This window comes from Delphinus delphis, chromosome 14, assembly GCF_949987515.2.
Source record: "Delphinus delphis chromosome 14, mDelDel1.2, whole genome shotgun sequence".
Lineage (NCBI taxonomy): Eukaryota > Metazoa > Chordata > Mammalia > Artiodactyla > Delphinidae > Delphinus > Delphinus delphis.
Window position 1 is genome coordinate 47,394,862 of NC_082696.1, and position 25,281 is coordinate 47,420,142.

The following is a 25,281-nucleotide window of genomic DNA, read 5'->3' on the forward strand; positions in this document are numbered from 1 at the left end:
ATAAAAAAATGTTTTTAAGTTTCCAAAGCAGAGAGATCCTTCTGGTCTATATGTTGAAATGAGAGAGAAACAGGCAGTTAGCTGCTTGGGGAATGATGGGACATGAAAGGGAGTTAAGAATCCAGCATGCCAGGGACCCAGCCCACCAACCAGCATAACAGCGGCCTGAGACCAGGAACGTTAAATTTAGCAAACACCCAGAAGACCTTGCTAGCAGTAGTCAAAAAGGACAGGAGACTTGGGTTAAAACTCAAGTTCTACACTTACCGGTTGTTATATAACCTCTTTGAGCCTCAACCTCCTTGTCTGTAAAATGAGGCTTATAATGTTACCTACCTCAGAGTGTTGTTGTGAGAATAAAACGAACTAGGTAGTGCTGGGGCACCATGAGTGCTCAATAAAGCAGTTATTCTTCTTTTTAAATTTTATTTTATTGAAGTATAGTTGACTTATATTTTAAATATAAAATACATTCAATATTTTATTGAAGTATAGTTGTGTTTATTTCTGCTGTACATCCATTACAGTTTATCACAGGATATTGAATACCGTTCCCTGTGCTCTACAGTAGGACCTTGTTGTTGATCCAGTCTATATATTACTGGTTTGCATCTGCTCACCCAGTCTCCCAATCCATCCCTCCCCCTTGGCAACCACAAGTCTGTCCTCTATGTCTGTGAAAAGCAGTTATTCTTGACAACAGAACACCCTTGTTTGGAAACTGGACATTTGCCATTGAGGTCAGGCCAGCAAAAGGTGTGAGAGTATCTTCCAGCAGGAGGGCCGCTGGGAAGGGGTTGGTCACACCCCACTTGCTATCACAGGGGGCATCACAGCTGGTCGCCACAGTCCCTCCTGCAGCGTCCACTGCATAGCAATGTCCCCGAGAGCTTTGCCATCTTCTCTAACCCTCTCAACCCATTCTTAAACCAGCTTAGCTAATTTAACTTCCCTTCCTGCCATCTTTGCAGCCAGGTGCAATCACGTTGTTTGAGCTTTGTTCAGTTTTGGAGTCAAAGTTATTTTGAACCAAAATAACGAGAAGAAAAAGAAGGGTCGGGAGGAGATGGTACCCTTGGTTTAGGCCTCAATTACCACGTTGAGGCTTTCATTTCAAAACCCTTCTTTGGAGTTTTTGTCTATGCTTATTATGCAGCCTTCACAGAGATCCAGTTATTGGAAGGAAATTTTTGAGCTTTGACCAAAAGAATTTGGCTTTGGGGTGGAGCCTTTACCTGTGGTTGGAGAGAATCGACCATGTCGGCTGATGGTTAAGAGCGGGTGTCTGGAGGTGACAACCCTCCAGTTGCAGGGGATCAAAGAGATGGACACGGCCTCAGGGGTTGTCTGGCCCAATCTCCCACTCAACAAAAAAGCCTTTTCTCCAGAATTCCTGACAGAGGGGAATTCACATTCTCTCAAAGGTGGGGTTTGCTACTGCACAGAGGAGCTTTCTCCAATTAAAAAGCAATTCAGGGCACAGGGAAATTTAAGGGGGTGAGAAAATTGTTCTAGATCTTGATTGTAGTGGTATTTATACAACTGTAGGTTTTGTGAAAACTCACAGGACTATACAATAGAAAAGGAGAATTTTGCTGTAGTTAATTAAACCTTAATTTTTTTAATGGGAAAAAAACGAGCAATTAGATACCTGGACATTAGGTCACATTGTTAAAGAGGGAAGGAGAGAGTAGGAGGGAGGAAAGAAAAGCAATCTAGTCCTTCTGTTGAGCTACAATATGTGGTCAAGGGAGCAAGGACTTGGTCTTCTTACTTCCTGTCATTTCAGTGTCTGGACAGTGACTGCCACCTAGAAAGCCTGTGATAAGTATTTATTGAATTGCTGACTTCCCTGAGTCACTCTGTAAGCAGATAGAGACAAGTGCACTCACTTCTCCACACACCAGCCCACCAGATATTTGAAGATGCTCTCCTTCCTCGTTCTTCTTCTCTGGGCTGAACTTACCATCTCCGTTCTTTCACTCTTTGTCTCCTGATGTTATATTCCTTTCCCTCCCCACCCGGCGCCTCTTCTTGAGGAAGCATAGGCTTTACCACTCCCTACACGAATGGCCCAGTGCTAGAACGCAGCCCCCGAGGGGGTCTGGCCCGGGAGGCGTACGATGGGTGCTCGCTTCTGTAGATGGTGTTAATAGACACCAACCCTTATCCCCTTCCATACTGAGAGCCTGGTAACTGGATCGTGAAGGATTTCTTACCAGTAGTCTTCTAAGAATGGAGCTCCTAAAAGTAGGGAGGTTAGCAGTCCAAGAGATCGGGTGGCAGCAAATCCGTCCTCATAAATGTCTTAACTGAAATGAGGCCAGGCCCTGCCACCACTAGTTTGAAACAGCAGTGGTGCTGTTTATAAATCTTTCGGGGTAGTACTGTATTACACATCCTGATTCTTCACTGTGAGTCATAGGAAGTTAGAAATTCTGAAAATTAAACTTGTAGGTGCCTTGAAAAATCTAGATTTTTTTTTTCCTGGCCATGCCAGGGAGAGATATATAAATAGATAGAGAGAGAGAGAGAGAGCAGTAGTTCTCAACCTGGGTTGTTTTTGTCCTCGCAGAGGACATTTGGCAATGTCTGAAGAAATTTTTGGTTGCCACATGGGACGGAGGGAGGGTGTGTGCTACTGGCATCTAGTGGGTGGAAGCTAGAGATACTGCTAAAGACCCTAAAATGCACAGGACACCCGTCTCCACACACACACAGAAATGATCCAGCCCAAGGTGTCAATAGTGCTGAGGCTGTGAAACCGATATGGAAATAATAATAATAAAAAAAAAATCAATGTCTAAAGTACTCATTATTTTGAAGGTTTAAAATTTTTAATATTTTGACATTTAATTAAATGTAAATATATAACTAGAAAGCATAAAGAAGTTTGTTCAGAGAATCACAGAGCTGAAAGGGCCCCTACATTACCACTGATTCCAAGCAGGATCTGATCTAAATGAATTCAGACAGATGGGTGTCTGCAGACTTATAGTGAGGACTGTCAACTAAAGCTAGAAGCAAGACTCACACAACTTGATCCCAGCATTCACACAAAAGACATTGTCTCGTATTTTAAATTTCAGCCCCAGCTTCTTCAGATGTGTTTGTCTTCAGATGACCTCTGAGATGAAACGGTATTTCAGTCTGGGCTAGTCCATCCTTTTGAATCAAGGGTGTGATGAAAATGTGCTTAGGGAGGAGAGAGATCTCATTACAGATGATTGAGATTGGGTATTTTGGTACACAGGACTGTTTATTTCCATCAATTTTCTAGTGACACTGCAATCTGGTTTAACCGGGAGCTGTTGAGAGCTTGTGTAGCCCAATATGGCCACATTTGCTGAAGCAGGGAGATTGAAGCAACATATGTCAAGTTGTGATATAGGACAATCCACTTGAAAAGATTTTAATTATAGGGCCTATTTCGGGAGGGTAACTGTGCTTTTTGTGAGGTATATTTTGGGATCCACTAACCCAGCTTCAAGGCCAGTAATATCTTCCCAGAAAGGGTGTGGTTGTGTGCTTGTGGACATAAATATTTTCTTACCAAAAGCTTTGGTATTTGGTATTTTCCTCTGACTTTACTCCCCTTCATTTTTCTTTTTCTGATAATCCTTCCTCTTGCAAGAAGGCTATGAAAATGAGTTCTGAAAGCTGGAAGAAGAGAAGCATAAAAGATCTCATTTAGATGGCCGAGCCCGGAGATTCAGGGACGTTACATGATCAGTCTGCTGTTTTTAGGAGGGATAGAATCTGGAGCAATGTGCCAAAGGTAATAGTAAGCAGAGTCGAGGGAAACTATAAAAACGCCATGTTGGGGCAGCGTTTCTTAACGTAAAGATCTGTAGCAAAACTACACGTTTATAGCTGCTCGTTTCCAGCACCCCCTCGCCAGCCCATGGGTAATTCCCCTGAGCTAGTTTCAGCGCTCTTCGCCTAATGACCTGGAGTGCGTATCTGCTTTCGCTTTTGTTCTTCAAGGTTTGTGCCTGTGCCCTGCTCTGCCTCTGGTGCGTCAGGTGGATCCCTGGGGGAGTGGGGAGCGGGGGCTTCCTGCCTAGCCCTCCAGGCGGCTCCCACACACTAACCTATGTGAACCGAGGCTCCATTCTCCCCTTGGTCAGGGCATACAGGTCGCATGCAGCATCCCTGCCCAGCCTCTCAGATTCCCTTCCGTGAAAGCCACTGAAAGCTGTAAAGAACAGAGCAGTACGACACGTTGAAAGTCAGCTCTGTGCATGCTGGCCCTGCTCGGGCGTGCGTAAGAACAGAAGCACCACATTCTATAGCCTTGTGCTCTTGGTCTTTGAAGTAATTCGCACAATCGTTTCTCTCTTGCTCATGAAGAGCAGTGTTCTTCTCTTTCCAGGTTAGTTTTGGTGCCATCCTAAACCAGGTTCTTTGAAGCTGCTTTGAGGCTGCCCTCCTGCTTGTCTGCTCCAAGAGCCCACGTACTTAGAATTCACTCTCAAATGCACACTGTTGTGTGGTTTTTCCCCGCAGCAACACGTAAACCAGAATTTCCCGCTTGTGGAAGGGAAATGTTTTCAGAATAAGTAGCTGTCGTGTATTTTAGTACATGACTGGAGAGCTGGCCCTGTGTAATACCTCCCACCTGCCATCCAGGTGGTGGGACCCACCCACCCCCCCAGCCCTGCCCATAACTGACAGGCTGCCCATGTGAATGCATGTTATGATACCATTTGTATAACCAGCTTAGGTTCGTAAGAAGCTGCGGCACACTTGCCCCTCCCAAGCCACCTCTTAGGTGGTGGAGCAGGTGTTATGCTCAGATACACTCTGAGGCTCAGAGACTTTAGCCTGTGTCTCAGGCAGGGGGCGTTTGGGAGTGTGGGCATGTTTGTTGTCCTGCCCTCAAAGAGTAAGTCACTGTTGGCATGTTGGAGACGGGGTGGGGCAGGGATGGTAAATGTCCTGCCGTGTCTGGGACAGCCCTGCCCGGTGAAGAACTGTCCCTGGCACGGCATTCATCGCACTCTTACTCAGGAGCGCTGCTCTGAGGTTGCATGGCTGCTATGCAACAGAGCCGGGCTCATACTCACTCCCTCTGAATCCAGGATCTTTATGTCCCTCTCCACATTAAAGGCATCACAGAAAATCCCCACTTCTTTGGGAGTGCTCACTGAAGTACAATTGAACTCACAATGGCTGTTCCTCAGATTGTGCCATTACTGCTGTACACACCAGAGCTCAGGTGTGGCACACTCCAGGGGAAACAGCCTCTCTGAGACCTCAGTGGCCCAGCCCACCAGCCCCCTGTTCCTGCCGTTCCTCTATCAACGCCCAGTGCAGGTGGAGACAGAGAGTGCTATCTTCGGAAGAGATCAAAGAGGATGCTCCACCCAAAGCCTTTGATCCAATCTTACTGGCTTACAAACCATCCAGAGGGGCAATTAGGTATCAATCTCAGGAGTTTTTGATAAGATATCTTAGGCTTCATATCTACCTGGTGCACTTCTACAGCCTGTTGGAGCTTTGTTTAAAGTTTGGTTTTGATGTCAGCCAACAAAGAAGCCAGACAGTGGCTACATCAGTTTGAATGAGCACACATGAAATTTATTAAAGTGGTAAAAATAAAACCATGTTGAATGAAAAGGCACACAGTGAAGCTGACCTGAATATAAAGGTTGAAGGGATTATGAAAACGGGAGGAAGCGACAGTATCTGATCTTTTCTCTTTTTTCTTTTCTGTTTTTTTTCCCCCTTTTTCCTTTTCCAGTTTCTATCTCAATTTTTTATTTTGAAAATTTTCAAACCTACTGGTTTGAGAGAATGATAAGACAAATACCAATTGTTCTAAATTTGCCTTTTTTATTCCCTCTTCCAGTTACATATATGTAACATATATGTAATATACAATATATATTATATATAGTATACATTATAGAAATTTTTGCTACACCATTTGGAAGTTGCAAACACCTTGACACTTTAAATAGTTCACCATGTATATTCTAAATCTAAGGACTTTCTTCTATATAACTACAATACTATTAGCTAGTAAGAAATTTAACAATAATTCCATAATATTATCTAATATCCAGTCCATATTCAAACTTTCCCAGTTGTCCCTGTGTGGTTGTGGTATAAAATGACTTACCTTCTGGGCTTGTCTGTTTCTTCACAGTGTGTTTTAACTTGCTCCCCACTTCCTAAAAATTGTTAGATCTATAGGCTTGTGATTAGATGCAGGTTAAGCCTCTTTCGTTAAGAATACTTCATAGGTAGTATTGCATGCTTGATATTACATCACATCAGCAGGCAGATGATGTCACCTTGTCCCACCATCCACAGTGCTAAGTTTGATCTCACAGATCAGGTGGTAACCAGACCTCACCAGTGTCCAGATACACTTTGAGTCAGTAAGGCATCTATGGGCTGGTACCTGGGTCCTTCGTCAACATGCTGTCCCCCACCCACCTTCAGTCCAGTGCTTTGAGTATCGATGAATAATCCTCACCTACAGCAGTTATTACACTGGGATAGTGTCTGATATTTTTCACACTTTGCTTTCACTCCCTCAGTTCTTATAGTGAATGATCTAGGGCTTCGTATTTTTCAGTGATGATTTTTAAGCCACTTCCTTGGTAGTCAGCTATCTTTTGCTGTGATAATAGATTATGCTAAACATTTTTTTTTTTTTTTTGCGGTACGCGGGCCTCTCACTGTTGTGGCCTCTCCCGTTGTGGAGCACAGGCTCCGGACGCGCAGGCTCAGCGGCCATGCCGCTCCACGGCATGTGGTATCCTCCTGGACCAGGGCACGAACCCGTGTCCCCTCCATCAGCAGGCGGACTCTCAACCACTGCGCCACCAGGGAAGCCCCTATGCTAAACATTTTTATTTCTCACCTTCAGAATAAGAAGGAGTAACTTTAGCAGAGCATTTACTACATACCAGGACCACACTGACTCCTTACCTATGGAACTCCTTTCACTTTCTTCTCTCACAACAGCTCAGAGTAGCAAGCGAAGTGACTTGCTCTGGGTCACCCAGCTCCCACTGTGGAGCCAACATCAAGCAGATCTGTCAGGCTTAGAGCCAGGGTTTTCCACCCATCCGTGTTCCCTCCGACCTCCAACCCTGACTGTTTCACCCACCCTACAGTTCTTGCCTTAGATGAATGCCTGCCTGCCTGGTGGGTCCATAAACAGGGAAAGTCAGTGAGGGCAGGGCTGTGCAGCTGGAGAAACACAAGCCATCCACACCTAAAAGGGGCAGGTGCTCCTGGGTCTCTGACAGATGTGGGCCCAGCACCACCAGAGATCTCGATCTGTGTGTTAACCATTCCAACTTTTTAATGTTGGCAGCTAATTCATATATTCTGATACTTTTCAGCCAAGTTGCCAATTTTCAGCACCAGCACCGCTGCCGACTGAGGCTGCCTTGAGTCAGTCATGGCTTTGCTTAGAAATGGAATTCATTGTTTGTCTATTTGCTTATTTGTTTTTAACACCCTCTTTTAAACAGATATTAATATTCTTGAGATGTGATACTGTTTTGACTTGGGGGGGTGTCTGAGTTTTGAAGAGGGAAAGTTGGGCTTCATGGAAGTATTCTTTAATTGATACATTCTTATAAAACCTTCATTTTATGGGATTTTTTTTTTCACTGAGTCAACACAGTTTATTGCTGAACTGCACTTTCACTTTCAAACAGACTATTTCAAAGAGCTGGAACAAGTGTGAGGTGGGAGTTGGGGGAGGGACAGGTGCCCCTCAGGAGCCAGGACCCCCGGCTGGCTTCCCCGGGCCAGGGCAGGGGAGGGAGCATCAGGCCAGTCAGTGTCCAGGCGCCAGCTCTCCACGTGCACATGCACAGCAAGCCAGCAGCTCCTCACACATAAACACAGGCATGCTTAACAAAAATGGGATTTCTTAACTAGCACAGTAGTAGATGTTTTGTCTGTAGCTTTGAAGGAAGGCAAATACATTTTGCTCTGAATATTATCCTTAGAATTTTTCTTTTTCAAATTGTTCTCTGAGTCCTTGCAGGGCGATGAAGTTTTTGTGTTTCACCCACCTTGCACTCTGTGTTCTCTGTGTATATTTAACTGTGTAAACGAGTCCAGAAGAACCTGTAAACTTGTTGCCGTGAGAAGAACCGAAGCAGAACTGACAGATAAATAGCAGCGCTTCTCGGGATGGGCCTCAGTTGTTGTAGTGCTGGCTGAGGGAGAAGACCTACTAGGTTAATTCAAATTGTTTTTAGCAGAATTATTCTTAAATTGGGAGTGATGGGGAATGATTGCAGCTAAAGACCTTCTGTGGTCTTACTTCATCTTGCAGGAATTTAGTCCTGCCCTCCCATTTTACAGATTAACGACCTGAGGCACAGAGAGATTGAGTCATACCCAGGTCAGACCTAGTTAGCCTGGGTCCCTTGTGATTGCACCTCACGTTTCCTAAAGCTAAAACTTTCAGTCAACAGGTAGTAACCATAACGCTTCACCCTGTGTATCATCTCATTATCCACAATGATTGTTTCCATCCAAACCCTCTGTGACCCAGGTTCCCACCACCAGTAATATTTAACAGGTGAAGAAATAAAGGTCCAAATCAGTGTTGTTCAAACATAGAGATAGAAGGCAAGGAACATGTATAATTATAATTTTCTAGTAGCCATGTTAAAAGAAAGTAAAAAGAAACAGATGGAATTAATTTTGATAGTGTACTTTAACCTAATATATATCTAAAATATTATCATATCGCCATGCAATCAATATTAAAAATTATTGGAATTTTTTTGTACCAAGTCTTTGAAATCTCAGTGTGTACTTTACACTTAACAGCACATCTCAGCTTAGCCATATTTCAAGTATCCAGTATGGCTAGTTTCTCCCAGTATTGAGCAGCATGGCAGTCTGGTGGCCCAAGGCCATACCCAGCTAGATTCTTTAAATGAAATCTCTTGAGAAAAACTTCATCAGCTTTCTTATTCTTCCCACAGACTGAGGCCACACATTTCTGTCCTCTTTGTGTCACTTTTTCCCCAGCTAACTCTAATTACAGGGAGATGCTTGGTTTGGCCATAACCACAAGCTCAGCAGTTTTCTACCAGTCCTGGCAGCTGGTGAGACCAACATACTCTGCCTCGTAAATGACAGTGGGAAGCATTCTTCCAAATTTCTCCGCAGCAGTTTCCATGATTTCCTTTCTCTTAGGAATAACTCAGTGGCCTTTTGCAAAGCCAGGGTGATTTTTAAAATGCATCCTTTCTTAAAGACCCATTCTAATCAATGGAGTCTTAAAATACATGCTACCAAGTAGTCTCCCTAGGACCTCAGCAGAACAAGCAGGGATTATACATTTTTTTATCTGTTTTTATTCCAAGTATACCTCTATTTTGATTCATAATAGTTTGCTCTTTTCTTTTTTAACTAATCAAATGCTTCCCCAATATATCAGTCCCATTTTGAGCATTATTTACAATGACACTGAGAGCATTATTCACGATAAAACATTAGTAAAGATCAGATTCCATTCCCACTAAATGTGAAGTCCCTGGCCATTACTTGAAGTATCATACTGTAATACAATCCCAGAAACAAAAATGACAGAAGAATGGTGACAGGCTCCTGGAGTTTGTTATGATGGACTTCACCCAAATAGAAACCCTGATTTGTAAGAATTGAAATCTGAATAGGAAAAAGATTGTCCCCTATTCTTAATTAGAGGCCAGACCTCCACATCCTCCAAAATTCTCAGTTAAATATAGAGAAGATAATACCTTTTTTGTTATCCTGTGGCCTTGTCCGGTAATTGAAGGATGACACCATAAAACCAGATAAATGCATTTCCCCTAATTCCCTGCAGTGCTGTCGTCTTTAGATTTTGACTTGGTTATCGATCTCTCCTATTCACAGACCCCCCTGAAATCTGTCATTTAAAACACTTTAGGTGTAAGGTTTCATTTGGAATCAGAACAATATGTTGTAAGGGCTGTTTTCTTCTCTCGTCGGACTACTTTCCTGTAGTAATGCTCACTTAGACCCCCAAACCATGGTCCTCTTATTCACTCTGATTTGAAGGCATTTTTATTTCTTTGAGTGGATATCTCATGTTCATTTCAGAATGTCACTTAGTAGCTGTATTTCTGCTAAATAACCAGAAATTATAGTTGACTCTATCCACGTGGCTGAGAACCTAGGTTTTGCTTCCAAGTATGGTGCTGAGTAGAAATCTTGTGGTTTCATCTTCAATATTAACAGTTGACTGAGAGTGATGGTTGGGCCTGAATATGAGGAAATCTAGAATGCAGTGGCAGACCATCATCTACTGCAGGGATTCTTTGGGGTTTCTTTAAGATTTTTTTTTTGATGTGGACCATTTTTAAAGTCTTTATTGAATTTGTTACAATATTGCTTCTGTTTTATGTTTTGGTTTTTTGGCTGCGAGGCATGTGGAAATCTTTGCTCCCAGACTAGGGATCAAACCCGCACCCCCTGCATTGGAAGGTGAAGTCTTAACCACTGGACCACCAGGGAAGTCCCTACTGAAGGGATTCTTGACCTGGGGGTTTTATCAGAATCATCTGAGGAGCTGTTAAGAATCCTGGTGGCCAGGCCCCATTGTCAGAGGCCCTGAGCACTGGACCCAGGCAAGTCGGTAAGAGCCACCTCCTCTTACTCAATTGCATCCACCTGTGAAAACTTAGGGAGAAATTTACTATATGAAAATTATGCCTCAATAAACTTATTATCCTGAAATATATGCATACATTGAAATTTTTGACACCCACCACGGAGAATATTTTGACTGTCAAGTGCTCTGGGGTTTGAAGATAAAGCTCGCAGTTGAAACAGTGATTCACTCACTCAGTAAACATTTAAAGAGCAGTTGTAGACACATTGTTCCTGCCCTGAGAAAACAGAGGTACATTGAGACACAATACATGCCCCTAAAGGTCTTATTTTATGGATGAGACCAATATCCAACAATTGCGATGCAGCAGTGTAAAGTGTAATGAGTGTGCCTACAGAGCAAAAAGAGAGAAGGACACCCCCAACAAACATATACACACATGTGCACACACACACATGCACGCACACATTCCCATTCCTATGCCACTTGTCTTCTTAAAGGTGGAAGCGGGTAGGCAGTGTGGGAAGATTTCACAGAGAGGTCGCAGAACATGAGTGCTGAAGCATGAGCAAAGAAGTGAAGAATATTCTGCCTGTTTTGCAAAGGAATGGCTCTCAAAATTTGGTTCTAAAGTAAAAGAAGGTCTTTATGACATCATTTTTTTAAGGTGATTTCAACAGCCTTTGATGTGATTCAGTTCGTTTATCCCGATCTATCTAGTCCCAGCCCAAGTCACAATGTCTGACATGCAGTAGGTATGCAGCATAGTAAGTGTGCTGAGTTGAATTGATGCTTCCAGTAGTTTTGCCTTTACCTTGACAAACTGTTAAGACACAGTGGGATCCTAGGGAAGTTAATGATACCAGTATGTAATTTTCAAAATAGCACCCAAGTTACCTCTCTAAATATTACTTCCAAAATACTAAAAAATTTTGCCCTTAAAGGAGAGCACGTTTAAGAGGAGCAGTAGTTCCTGCTGGTACATGTCATGGTATGATTTGCTTTTTACATTTTGGGAGCATTAACTCGTCTTTCTAACCCAATTTTTACCCTCTCTCTCATTCTTAAATATATCTGAGGTTTTGGAAGAGCAACCGGGCCAAAATATCAAATGATCATGGCATTCTTTACTTAGTCTGTCATTGATGTAGACACAGAAAACAGCATTGTGTTTTCTTGGATATTGAATACTCTTTCAGGATTTGGGGGACAGCGTGTATTTGAGAGTAGCTGTTGACACTGCATTGAAAAAAATATAGCCGGTGCTGGGATGTCTGCTCACCCCGGGCAACTGTTCTCCCTGCACATTTCTGCAGCTTATATGACAGTTACCACCTTTGATTACTTTGATGCTGCAGAACATAACAGGGAGATTTGTGACTTGACCCTTTGCCTGTGGTGTAACATGGAAGGGCGAGATCCAGCTCACATACTGCTTTGTTTGGAAGGCAGTATTTCTAGATTGTTAGTCTGCCTGCTTCCCAAGCCTAGAAGCAATTGTGCATTCCAGGCCCTGTTCGATTAAATAACCAGTTCTGGTTAGAAAGAAAGTAGATGATGCTGTGGGAGCTGGGCCTGGGGTTTAAAATGGCAGGATGCACAGGGCTCTCGCCTGGGTGTGTGATTAAATCTGAGCTCCATGGCTGACCAGCTGTGGAGCCTTGAGCAGGTCACTACACCTCTGTGAACTTCACGTTCTCATTTCCACAATGGCGGTGGAGGATTAAAGGAGATAAGAAACGTGATGCTAACACAATGCCTGGCGCTAATACATGCTCCGTGTCAGGTCTGGTTACTTTGCCCTTGTTAACATGTGTATCAATCTTGTCATTCTCCTGTTTAAAAACTTCTCAAGTCTCCCCTTACTCTCTGAGAAAGGCCTAAACATTTTAACCCAGCATTCAAGGCCTTTTACGATCTGTCTGACCCACCTTTATGCCACATCCAGCTCTTACACTTCATCCTATAGCAAAACCAAACCATCTCTGTGCCCTCAGTGGGCCTCAGGCACTCACTCTCTTCCTCTTGGGATGCCCTCCTCCCACCTCTTAGGTCTAAATCTAATCTGCTGCAAGGCTCATCTTTTTTTTTTCTTTTTTTTTTATTGAAGTATAGTTGATTTACAATGTTGTGCCAATCTCTGCTGTACAGCAGTGACTCAGTTATACACATATAGACATTCTTTTTTTATATCCTTTTCCATTATGGTTTACCCCAGGAGACTGGATATAGTTCCTGGTGCTGTACAGTAGGACCTTGTTGTTTATCCATTCTAAATGTAATAGTTTGGGTCTAGGCAAGGCTCATCTTAAATGACACTGCTTCCTAGTCCCTCAGGCTGGAAAATTCACCTTTGTCCAACCCTGTCTTTCTCATCACAGGTGCTCACAGAGGCCTCTTCCTCTAGTGAGGCCTCTCTTCTTTTTCACAAGGCCTGCAGACAGCCACCTTCTTCTCTGTGCACACGCATCCCTCCTGTCTCAGACTCTTATAAAGACACCAGTTCCATTGGCCTAGGGCCCCACCTTTATGACCTCATTTAACCTTAATTACCTCTGTAAAAGCTCTGTCTCCAAATACAGTCATATTGGGGGTTAGGGCTTCAACATATGAATTTTGAAGGGACAGAATTCAGTTAGTAATACGTGGGTATAAAAGTCCTGCCGGATCCTCCGAGGGAGGAGTGTGCGTGCGTGCGTGCGTGCGTGCACGTGTGTGTGTGTGTGTGTGTGTGTGCAGGTCCCCTCTGCTAATAGCTTTCTTCTTCTCTGCCCTCATGCAGAGCACCATAGAGCGGCAGCCGCTGTATTGTTTCCCTGGGTCTATGGGCCTGGCCAGCCCAGTGTAGCTGCTCCCCTGCCATCCCATCCCTCAAAGAGCCTGCTTCCGCCCCACCGAGGGCTCCCAGAGACCCGCACTGCCTCATGCGGAGGTTCCATCACAGCCCCCTCCTGGCCGCCAGATGCCAGCCACAGGGAAAGAGATAGAATGAGCCCCAGCAGGAAAGGGAAGGAATTAGGGGACTGGAACAGAAGGATGACTCTTTTGTTTTAAAGGAAAGAAGTGAAACCTTTCCTTTTACTTCTCTGTTAAACATTGTCCACGGGGTTTTTTTCCCTCCACATTTCTCCAGGTCCACGATTCTGAAAGCCACTGAGGAACACCTTAGATCTACAAGTTTAGACAGCTGATAAGTGATGCGGGGAGAATGCGGTCTAATTGGGTCTTTCGTTAACCCACCCCTGACCTACAGAGGGAGGCTGTTTGGTTACAAATAGTTTTTATTCTGCTAAATCAGAGGCTCCTTATGCTGTCATCTGCCTGCAGATTAGCTGGAGGCACAAGCTCTACATTATGCAAAGTATTTATTCTCACAATTAATATGCTGGGAGGTGTGGTTTCACACTTACAGTACAAAGGTTCTCACCCAGTAGTGAAACAGTCACCTGGGGAGCGTGTACAAAGTACCAAGCCCGCATCCTTCCTCATCACACCCCCCCTCCCCCCCCCCGTGAGAGTGTGAGTGAGAGGACCAGGCCTCCCTAACCCTGCACTGGGAACCGCAGTGGCAGCGCTTCTTACCTTACTACTTCCTCAGAGGTTTCTTACTAAATTTTTCAAATATAGGATTCCCTTTTTTTTTCCTTGACAAAATCCAGTGACCAGTTCATTTTTTATTGTTTTAGATGGAAAACTTCAAATTTATAGAAAGTAGACAGTGTTGCATAGTGGACCCCCATGATCACCCAGCTCCAATGGTTATCCATATTCTGCTAGTCTTTTTTCATCAGTACCTGGATTATTATTATTTTCTGACTAATTCAGTTTTATTTCATAGATAAGAGAAAGCGTACTCTCTGAACTAAAAATTGGTTGCATGTCCTTACAAGTGTTCCCCCACCTTTTTTGCATTTACTCCTCACAGCACCCCCAGGCATTGTTACCCACATTTTATAACTGTGGAAACCAAAGCTCTCAGAAATCACATACTCGCCCAGTCCCTCAGCTAGTAAGCGCTCAAACAGGGTTCACTCCCAGAGGTGTCTGAGAAGTATGCTTTTCCCCCTAAGCTGCAGCTTAGAAGAATAAGGACCATAAAAAAATGTGTAGGTCCAAGTTTCCCAGTATGGATAGATGGATAGCGGTATGATAAAGCAAATACTGTATAATGTTAATATCAGAAGCTAGGTGGTATTTGGATGTTCGTTGTAAAATTATTAACACTTTGTGTTTGAAGTTTTTCACACTAAAATGTTGGGGTGGGGGGTGGAATTTCAGCAGAAGCAAGCTGTCTTTCTCATCAAGCAGGGCACAAAACACACAAGCTAGTTTCAGATACCTTTTCTATTGATATCTGTTCCAAAAAGACAGATTTGAGTCTTGGTCGAATTTTAATTTTAAAAATAGCAAGCCAGTGATAGAAATTACCTGGAGAGGTACCTAATCGATGACCACTGGTGACATCTTAGAGAACTCAGAAAACCAGATGCAGAAGCAAAGACTCTGGGGCCGGCCTCTCAACTGTGAGCTGACATGATGATGGACAATTCTCTTTTCCAGTTCCAGTCGCTTAGGTGGGATTCCGTCATTTACCCACAGGAACATTTTGCATACATACGTCCTTCATGTTGATGCTGTTCCTTAGCACAGAAGGACATACTCAGGCTGGGCTGCCACTGGCATTACCCAACCTGCCCATTAGCGCTCGAGGCCAAGTGCTCCGGGACCAGGGAAAGCTCCGCCCTTTTGCTTTTCCCTGCTATGGAGGAGGGAGCTGCTTAGGGATATAAAAGCTACCTGTCCAGAATCTTCCAGGGTCCTCACACATTGCAAAACTATGATCACACCAGGGAACCAAGATGTGTCCAATAGCAACCTCCAGGTGAATCCTGGGGCCCATGTGGCTCACTGATGTTCATACCATTATACCCTTCTCTTTTGACTATACTCTGAGCAGAATTTAAAGCCCTCAAGAGGTACCTGTCTCCTGAGTTAACTACTCCATCAGCTTCCTTCATCCTGAAGTGTCTAGACAGTGCAGGCTACAAGGAAGAGCAGGCTTTGTAATTAGACCTGGACGTGAATCCCAACTTTCCACCATTATTGGCTGCGAGACTTGGAGAAAGTTGCTTAACCTCTTTGAGCTCGGCTCATAGGACTATTGTAAGGTTTGAACTCCGATAACAAGTATGTGAAGTCACCTAGCATGGTCTTGGGCTCACAGCAAGCGCCACTAAGCACTGGTTTCTCTTTGCGCTCTTCTGTGTGATACATTGTGGGTATGAGATGAGGGCTCACAGCCCTGCCGCTCGCTGCCTGTGCGAACACATCTCGTCTCTTTCCATCTGTGCCTTCGTCGTCTAAAAATGGACTGCCTGTTCTCCAAGATACTGGGTTTTTTAAGTATACTACCTACTTGCCTCTTAGGATGCTACGTCAGATTGTGGGGCACAGGAAGGTCCTGAGCATGCAGCCCAGAAAGGGTAAAGGCTGGGGGCAGACTGGAGCCTGTGGGGTTGGTTAATCAGGTAGGGAAGGCAGGGGAGAAATGATCAAAATGAGTCTAGAATCAAAAGGTTGGCATTTCTAAAAACTGAGACTGCCACTTGGGAGGGGCAGTCTTGCCCAAGGAGGTGGGTGCCTACACTTCCAGCCACTTCCCCACAGGAAACCTAATTGCAGCCGGGGCCCCTTGCGACTCCCTTCCCCAGGGGAGGCTCCTAGGCCGCTAGGGATGGGTAGACCAGTGCAGCATTCCTGCCCACACAGCTACTGCCTTCTTCCTGAGAACGATTGCCATTATTATTTCATGTGGTCTTGCAACCCGGAGAGAGTGTTTGCTCAACTTTGCATAACAAACATTAAATCTGTTGCTCGATTTGCAGGTTAGCCTTGCTTGTGGACCTTTGTCCTTGTTGGTTCCTGCCTGCTACAGCTGTCCAGGCACTTGGGACGCATTTTCTTTATTCTGTGCAGCTGCAAGGGGCCCAGGAGTTGGGCTTCCTTAAATGCAAGCATATGGAAGCAAGCAGGAGTGTGGAGGCAATTAGAGGGTTTCTTCCTCCAAGCAGTACGGGCTTTTGCTCTCTTTGGTGTGTGGCTGTTCTTGTTCATTTTTATTTTCCATTTGGGTTTTGTCAGGCTGTCAGCTCTTTTTTCCAAGCTGTGTAGTTTGCTGCTGGTTGCAGGCGCGTGCAAGACCAGGTGACTTACTTGCGTATTGTTTAGAATCAAACTTTGCACACCGACGTATGGATAATGCATTATCATGATGGTGGTGACGATACTTCATATTTGTAAAATATTCTGCAACTTAAAGAGCGCTTTCACATACATCACCATTTCATTTGGCCTGGGCAGAAGCTCAGAATAAAACGACAGCTATGCTCACTCTGCTAGAGTTTTTCCTTGTCTTTACACCATCGCTCTGGTCCAACCACAAGGGGAGGGTAGTAGATTGAAAACTGTAGTCTTCTGCTTTGCTCCTTTTCTCTTTCTTGTTTCAGTCAATCAGTTATATAGTTTTTCAAGCACTTTATGAGGTAGGGAGTCATACCTAGGTAGGGAATCAAGCACCGCTAGATTCTCTGGTGACATTTAAATAACTGTAGCAGACAGCCCTTGCCATCAGGGGATTTCCAATCGAGTTGGGGAAAGAAGACCTACCACCGTGAGTTTAAGTGACAGTGCCCAGCACACCAGTAACTAGGTGTTGGGTGTGTGGGTGAATAAATGAATGGATAATGTACCCACCAAAGTCCTGAAAAGCAAGGAGAAGAGCTAGGGAGGAGCAGAATGAAGGGTGCACGGTCCTCAAGGGGACCGGGCACAGAGGGCGCAGCAGACTCGGAATACGTGGCTGCCAGGGGCGAGAGGACGGGATCGCCTGCATTCGTGAATTGCCACCCCTTAGTGCAGCTAAATGAGAACTGAAGATTAAAGGAAACCATGTAGATATAGGCTGTGAAGAGTGAGCAAGGAAAACGTAATTCCCTGCTCAGGATGGGACAGGGGAGGAGGCCGGCAAACAGACCGGAAGAAAGAGTTTGCTCATCAGTTGTTGTCAGGAAAAGTGCTAGTGAAGTCACTCCACCTTAAAAGTCTGTCTTCTGGATTTAAGAACCTATCAATACTATATTGCAGCCCTATAATAGGAGCTGGGAGAAGGCAACAAGAGAATAGGGAAAATCGAAGAGATACAGGATTTGGCCCCATCCCTTAAGAGACCCTGCCATGCACAGGAAATAGTGAAATAATGTGAATGCCCCGCCCCCAGATGACCAAATGCTGGGGACAAGCCAGGGAATGGAGAGACATGGAGACCAGTGTGGCCTGAGGAGCTGAGGAAGGCTCCCTGGAGGAGTGGTGAGGGCCTGGCACTTGGAGGAGATGTGAGAACTGCACAGGCAGTTGTGTGGAGATGTGTACCGTCATGGGTAGAGATCGTGCTGGGCCAGTGGGAGATGCTGGAAGAGGTGCAGGGGCCCTGGTGTAGAAGGCTTGGAAGCCAGGCCGAGAAAGTTGCTGAGCAGGAGAGTGACATTATGAAGGCAGTAAATGGAATTTTGTTCCCGCCCAGAATTCTCATTAATGCCCTGCTGCCCTAGATGCTGGGCCAGGTCCTGTACTGTCCCCTGCTGATGCTGTGAGAGTAAGCTAAGTGAAGGAAATGCCTCCTTATGATGGGCACCAAAACTTCGCAGTATCTCCTGGAGGCCAAATACTACCTCTCCAGGGGTAGAACAGGCGTAGGAAAGAATATTCTCTAGTACGGCTGTCGGTAGGACACGGTTCTTAGTGGTTATATTGGCTGCCATGAAACTGTACTTAGTTTGTGAGTGTTTTAGACCTTTACGAGCTCTAGATATTTTCATTATGATGAATTTTTAAAAGTAATATACATTCATATGCACCCCCAGTGTAGAGGACTTAGGAAATAAATTACAAAGGACAAAACAAAAGTCATCTTTTATTCCATCACACGGAGACAGTCATGCACATTGTTCATATTTTGTTCAATGTCCTCTCCTGATACAAATTTGGAAATTATTAAAAATAATTCCAAATTGTACTTTTAACGTTTTATATCTTATTTTTTAAGTTGACAGTAGACCACGAATATTCTTCTAGGTCAATAAATTTATTTTACAATGTGATTTTAGTGCTATATCCTATTCCATTGTAGGAATGTGACATAATTTCTTTAATCAATCAAATAGGAAACCAGTCTCCTATTTTTGCTCATTTTGGTTGTTTTCAGTAAATTAGGTTTTTACATGTTTTAAAAAACAACATCATAATGTTATATTTTCAGATAACCTTGTTTTCATTGTGAATTGCCCAGACAAATCCAAATGAATATAGAATGTTCCTTATGAAGTTTCATCTTATCTTTAGTGTCACTTCATCAAAAATAGTTAATCAACCCCTGAGTGGAAATGAGTTATATGTGCTGTAGCATGCTTCTCTAAGACTGTTAAAAATACGAGCCGACCAAACCCCATGCTGATAGATATACCTGAATATGGAATAAGAGTTTAGTGGTCTCAGTTGGATCAGGTAGTTCTTAAAATTTAAATGTCATCCTGTGCTTGATTGTAGTGAAATTTCAACAACAAAATTTTTAAGTAACCCTCAGTATTATCTTCATGTAGATGAAGAAGCAAGCATTAAAGAAATTTAACCCCCTCTATGTACCTACCTCTTGACCAACGTCTCCCTTTAAGACACCTGTCTCCTTCCCGATGTGGGACACCATTTGGAGGGTTGGTTCCTGCTGACTTTATTATAAGCTGTGTAGAAGCGAAGGTGCCAACCTTATTTTTCCTCTGAGGCAGAGTTTGATTTGCAGAGTCTGAAACTTCCTGCTAGTGTTCCTTTTCTAGTAATATGTGTGATTCACCACAGTTTAAGGTAACCCCATCTATAATGCCTCATTTTTTTCAAGTGGAATTTTTCTGTGGGAACCCTAGAACAGAGACGAATCTTGTGAAGTCTTCCATGAACTCATACTCCGTGCCTCTCAGAGTTTTGCAATATAATTAGGTTACTTGTTTTTCTTAATTATTTTCTGTCATCCTATGCTTCATCTGAGTGAGGTATGTGTTGAAGAGCAGGAGGTGAAGGTCAAGAAAAAATAAGCTATGTTCTGTTTTTTTAAAAATTACTTCATCTGTTGCTGGTGCATAGCAACAGCATTTTTTATATTGGACTAATACTTGGCAATTTGCTAAAGCCTTTTATCAATTCTAATAATTTGTCTGTAATTCTGTTAGATTTTCTGTGTAACCAGTTACCTCTGTAAATAATTTTAAGTTTTAGTTTTTCTTTTGCAATCTTTTACCTTTTATTTATTTATTTTTCTTATCTTACTACTCTGGCTAGGACCTGCAGTACAGTGTTAAAAAGGAGGAGGACAAGCACACATCCTTAACTTATCCCTGATTTTAAAGGGAAGGCTGCTAACATTTCACCATCGAGTACAATGCTTACTATTGCGATTTCGTTAATACTTTTTATTAGGTTAAGAAAGTTCCCTTCTGATCATAGTTTGCTAAGAGTTTCTGTTTTTTTAAGTCACAAGTAATTATTGGATTTTATTCAGTGTTTTTTTTGTGTGTCTATTGATAAGATCATAGGGGTTTTCTTTTTTAATCTGGTAATAGGGAAATCACTGTCAGCAATTTTCTAAAGTTAAACCATCCTTGCATTATTGGTAAAAATCCAAGTTAGCCATGATATACTTTATGGACTGCTGAGTTCAGTTTGCTAATTTTTTTTTAGGATTTTTATGTCTGTATTTACATCTGAGATTGGCCTGGAATTTTCCTTTTCTTCTACCATTCTTGTCTGATTTAGATACTAAGGTTATACTAGTGCTTTTCTGTTTTCTTTCTTTGAAACTTGCCTCTTTTTTCTCTAAAACCATCTGAACCTAGTGTTTATTGGTTTTGTTTGCTTTGGCAGAGGAACACGTATTTTTAAATGATGAGTCAAAGAATTTCTCTGAAATTCTTCATTTCGCTGAAATTTTCAAACTTAATGACATACAGTTCATAGTACGCTGTTATTTTTAATCTCTGAATCTGTAATCTCTCTTTCATTCCTAATATTATTATGGGTACCCTTTATGTGTTTTTCTTTTTTTTAATATATTTATTTATTTATTTATTTTTGGCTGCGCTGGGTCCCCGCCGCTGCGCAGGGCCCTCCCCAGCCGCGGCGAGCAAGGGCCGCTCCTCCCCGCAGTGTGCGGGCCCCTCACCGCCATGGCCTCTCCCGTTGTGGAGCACGGGCTCCAGGCACGTGGGCCCCAGCAGCCACAGCACGCGGTCTCAGCAGCCGTGGCCCGCAGGCTCCAGAGCCCAGGCTCAGCAGCTGTGGTGCACGGTCCCAGCCACTCCACGGTATGCGGGATCACCCCGGACCAGGGCCCGAACCTACGTCCCCCGCACCGGCAGGCGGACCCCCAACCAACGCACCACCAGGGAAGCCCCTGTGTTTTTCTTGATCAATTTTGGTGATTTGTCTGTTTTATTAATCTTTCAAATAAACATCTGTTCCTTTGTTAATCCTCTCTAGTGTATCTTTATGTTCTGATTTTAGTAATTTTATCCTTTATTATTCCCTTTGTCCAGTTTCCTTGGATTTACTCTTGTTCATTTTCTTACTTCTTGAGCTGGATACTCATTAACTGTCAATCTTTTTTCCTCTCTAGGACAAGATTTAAGTGTTTTCCTCTAAATACAACTCTATGGGAATCTGACAAGTTTTAATATGGAATATTTTCATCATCACTGTGTTCTAAGGATGTTATAATTACCGTAGTTGTTTATTCTTTGATTCATGAATTATTAGCAGTGTTGTTTTAAATCCCCAAACAAATGAGAGTTTTTTAGTAATCATCTTGTTTTGGTATTTAACTTAAAAAAATTCTTGTTAACTGATGAGGATGATTATAATTGTTGTGACTTTCTGTTTGAATAAAAAAAATAATAATTCTTTTTGTCAGAGAATGTTGTCTATATGATACTAGTCTCACAAAATTTATCGAGACTTGGTTCATGATCTAGTATGTGATCAATTTTTTTTTAAATTCCATGAAACTTTTTTTAAATGTATATTCTCTGATGGGAATGGGGGAGATAGAGTTCTAAATATACCCATTAGATTATACCTCTTAATTGTGTTGTTCAAAATTTTTATATACTTATTAATCCATCAGTCACTGAGAGGTATTATTAAAATCTCTCACTATGTTTATCACTCTGTCCTTATAATTCTGATGATTCGCTTTATACATGGTTATATCCATTTCCCGTAAAGAGTACTGAAGAACTTTTCACTGGCATTGTCCTCTTTCTCTCAGAACATGGATTCCTTCCTTAAGCTTCTAAGTAAACTGTGAATCCAACTTCTCAGAAGCCTTGGCCCCAAGGCATCCATCTGACGACTACTTTCTTAGCTTCAACACTATGGGCTATTTCAAGGGGATAAAAAAAAGTATTGTAAAATCATGGAGCCACTATGCTTAAAGGGGACTTAAAGTTCAGCTAGTCCGACCAGTATCTGTTTATCCAAATTCTTCCAGAAATCTCTAGTGTCAAGATACTCTCTACCATTTTTGGGAAGTTCTCATTATTAAAATGAGTCATAAGAAAATACTCCTTCTTACAACCACTCATCAGTGGGTTTTTTTGTTTTTTTTTGTTTTTGGCCACGTTGGGTCTTTTTTGCTGCGTGCGGGCTTTCTCTAGTTGCGGCGAGCGGGGGCTACTCGTTGCAGTGCGCTGGCTTCTCACTGCGGTGGCTTCTCGTTGCAGAGCATGGGCTGTAGGCGCGTGGGCTTCAGTAGGTGTGACACGCAGACTCAGTAGTTGTGGCTTGAGGGCTCTAGAGCGCAGGCTCAGTAGTTGTGGTGCACGGGCTTAGCTGCTCTGCGGAATGTGGGATCTTCCCAGACCAGGGCTCAAACCTGTGTCCCCTGCATTGGCAGGCGGATTCTTAACCACTGCGCCACCAGGAAAGTCCAACCCATCAGTTTTTTAAAGACTGCTTAAAATGTCTTCTTCTCTAAGCAAAACAATTTTCCATTTTTGTATTGGTTTTCCCCCACATAATTCTAGGTCCTTTCAATATCCTATTTACTGTTTTATGAACAAGCTCTAGATTCTATATAGTCATGGCTTGAGAGATTTTCAGATCATATACACACACATTTGCATGGGTATGTGTGTGTATGTATTCAAGGAATATTTTACTGGATAATTGTTAAGGAAGCCCCTGAGGAAAATATCTTCATTGAGGCTAAAACCCACTGACCTCCGCATGTAATGATTTCTCTCTCAGAGGAAGCCGTTGAGATGAGAGACCACGATGCTTGTTCTAACCATGCACACCAAGGTCCATGCGGTCCTTTTCTGAAGGACACGCTGCACAGAGAAGAATAAGGCACAGCAGCAAATTTCCTGTTTAAAAAAAAATCCAATTTTGTTTAGAAATTATGCCAGCTTGATTTCTATGTTTCTAACGGAGAAGAGGGAGAAACTTGCCCTTCATTTGCTGACATAAAGTAAGTGTTGTGTTTAGAAGTTCCAGAGTCCACAGTTTCTACACTGAGGGAAGGTAGTAAGAGGTGTCAGAAGATCTCCTCCCTGTGGGAACACTACCCTATTGTGCTTGCAGCAAGTTCGCTGTAAGTCGTGGGCACTCCACCCCCTCGCCCTCAGCATCCTCTCCAACCACCAAGAAAGCAAACTCCAGCTTGGGGCCCAGAACTATTCAGACAGTTGAAGAGTCCCACCTTCAGACAACAGTGCAAGTAATATCTTAATATTGCTTAGCATTTTATTTAACAAGGAATAGAGGGACAATATTGCCCTTTTAACTGGTTTCTCTCTCGGTGCCTAATATTTCATTATCATTGCAATTTAAAGACTCCAAGTTCAGACTTGCTAAGAATGGGTAAGGGGAGCCTCTGGTTTGGCAGCCCCTTAACCGTAGCCTGTTAACCTCCTTAGCTCAGCCTAACTAAGGGAGGGCCTCCATGATAACCAGCAAAACCTCTCTCCTTGGTTAAGTCAAGCTAGGTTTGTTAAGCAACTTTATCCCGACATGTTTATGTCAAAAGTACCCACATTTCTCAGTATTTTTGGAACCCCAACTTAAGCGAGACCAGATCTAATGCTGTTTTTCAGTAAATAACTAATTAGGTCACACTGGCTTTCAAGCAGGCATGTCAAACAATTGAGTCACATTGAAATTACTTTCAGGTAACACCCCTCCCTCACCCCCCCACCTCCAGTCTTTTTCGCATGTGCTGCTGCTAATCCTTATCCCCCATTCCGCACTTACGCAACATTGTTTCCTTCACTAATTTTGTCACCTCAGTTCTGGCCTGTTACTCTAGCCCATCAAGATATTTTTGTGTCTTGAGTTTGTCACCTACAACACTGCCTATCCCTACATTTCTGTCCCTCCAAAAGTTTGTTTCATCTGAACATTTTGTCAAGAAATTTTCCCTACCTTCATCTAAGATGTTGGCAAGATTGTTGAAGAGCTCAGGCCCCACCTTATGCCCTGGAGGTCATCTTCTAGGTGGACATGGACAGCCCCATTAGCTGTCCTAATACCCAGCCCACACTTTTCTGCCTCATTCCCAAAGGGTTGTGAGAGGTCTTTTGGACGATGGATTGCTGAAGTTCATAAAGAACCACATTTCTCTGACCCTTGTCAAAATAGAAAGTGGGCTAACCATCCCTCCTTATGAAAGCATCCTGTATGAGGGGTCAGAACAAATGCTGAAACACTTCAGTAGGATTTCCCAAATTTGGCTTTCTTTTCATCTAGCACTCCTTGACACTTTTTTCAGAAGACCAGTTTTTTCATAAGATCAATCAATGTTGATATTTCAAATACAAAAATTGGATTGAATTTCACCCAGTGCTATTTTTACCCCGGTTTTGTGGCCATTCAGTTTAACAATTTCCCTCACTTATGCTGAACTGTCAAATACTAGAATGTGTCAGCTAGAATGTGAGAGATGAGCTACGTCCCCCAATCCCATTCCACCAGTCAACAGCTCTGTCTACCCCTCCGTCCCACACTCACCCCCAGCTTCATAAATCAAGATTCATTAACACTGGCCTCGACCGTTAAAACCTCTTCCTAGCTGTGTGTCCCTCTTCCAGGAGCTCCCTTGACAGAGCAACCCTGCGGAGAGCTACCAGACCAAGTCTCTCTAGCTCAGAACTCTTCAGGGCTTCCCTTTCACCCTCCAAATTAAGTTCAGTCCTTCTCCCTTGTCTGGTCAGCTGCTCTGAACAGCCACCTCCCCACTCCTCAGACCCTGCGCCACCTAGTGGACCCATCACTCTTCTAAATGTCTCCCATGCCCTGACTCCCTGACCCCGTAACACCCATCTTTGCTCTGAAAGTCTCTGAGGCCAGGAATGTCCCAATCCATTTCTAGATTTAGAAATCTTGTTTCTCTCTCAAGTGATAAACTAAATGCTTTTCTCAATAAAGCCTTGACTGATTCCTCTACTGAAAGACATTTTTTTTCCTCCACTAAGCTCCTGTTAGCACTGTGTAACTTCCAAGGGACATTGTCTTGTGTAGAATTGTTTGTATACTTGTTTTATCAAAAGCTGCTCTAGTGCTGAGACAATAAC

General features: G+C 43.3%; 1 protein-coding gene across 6 annotated transcripts in view; it reads left to right on the top strand.

Moving 5' to 3' along the window:
• The window catches only part of FYN (FYN proto-oncogene, Src family tyrosine kinase), a 208,261-nt gene that overhangs the window by 91,871 nt on the left and 91,109 nt on the right, over positions 1-25,281 (top strand). The gene's annotated exons all lie outside the window — the stretch shown is intronic.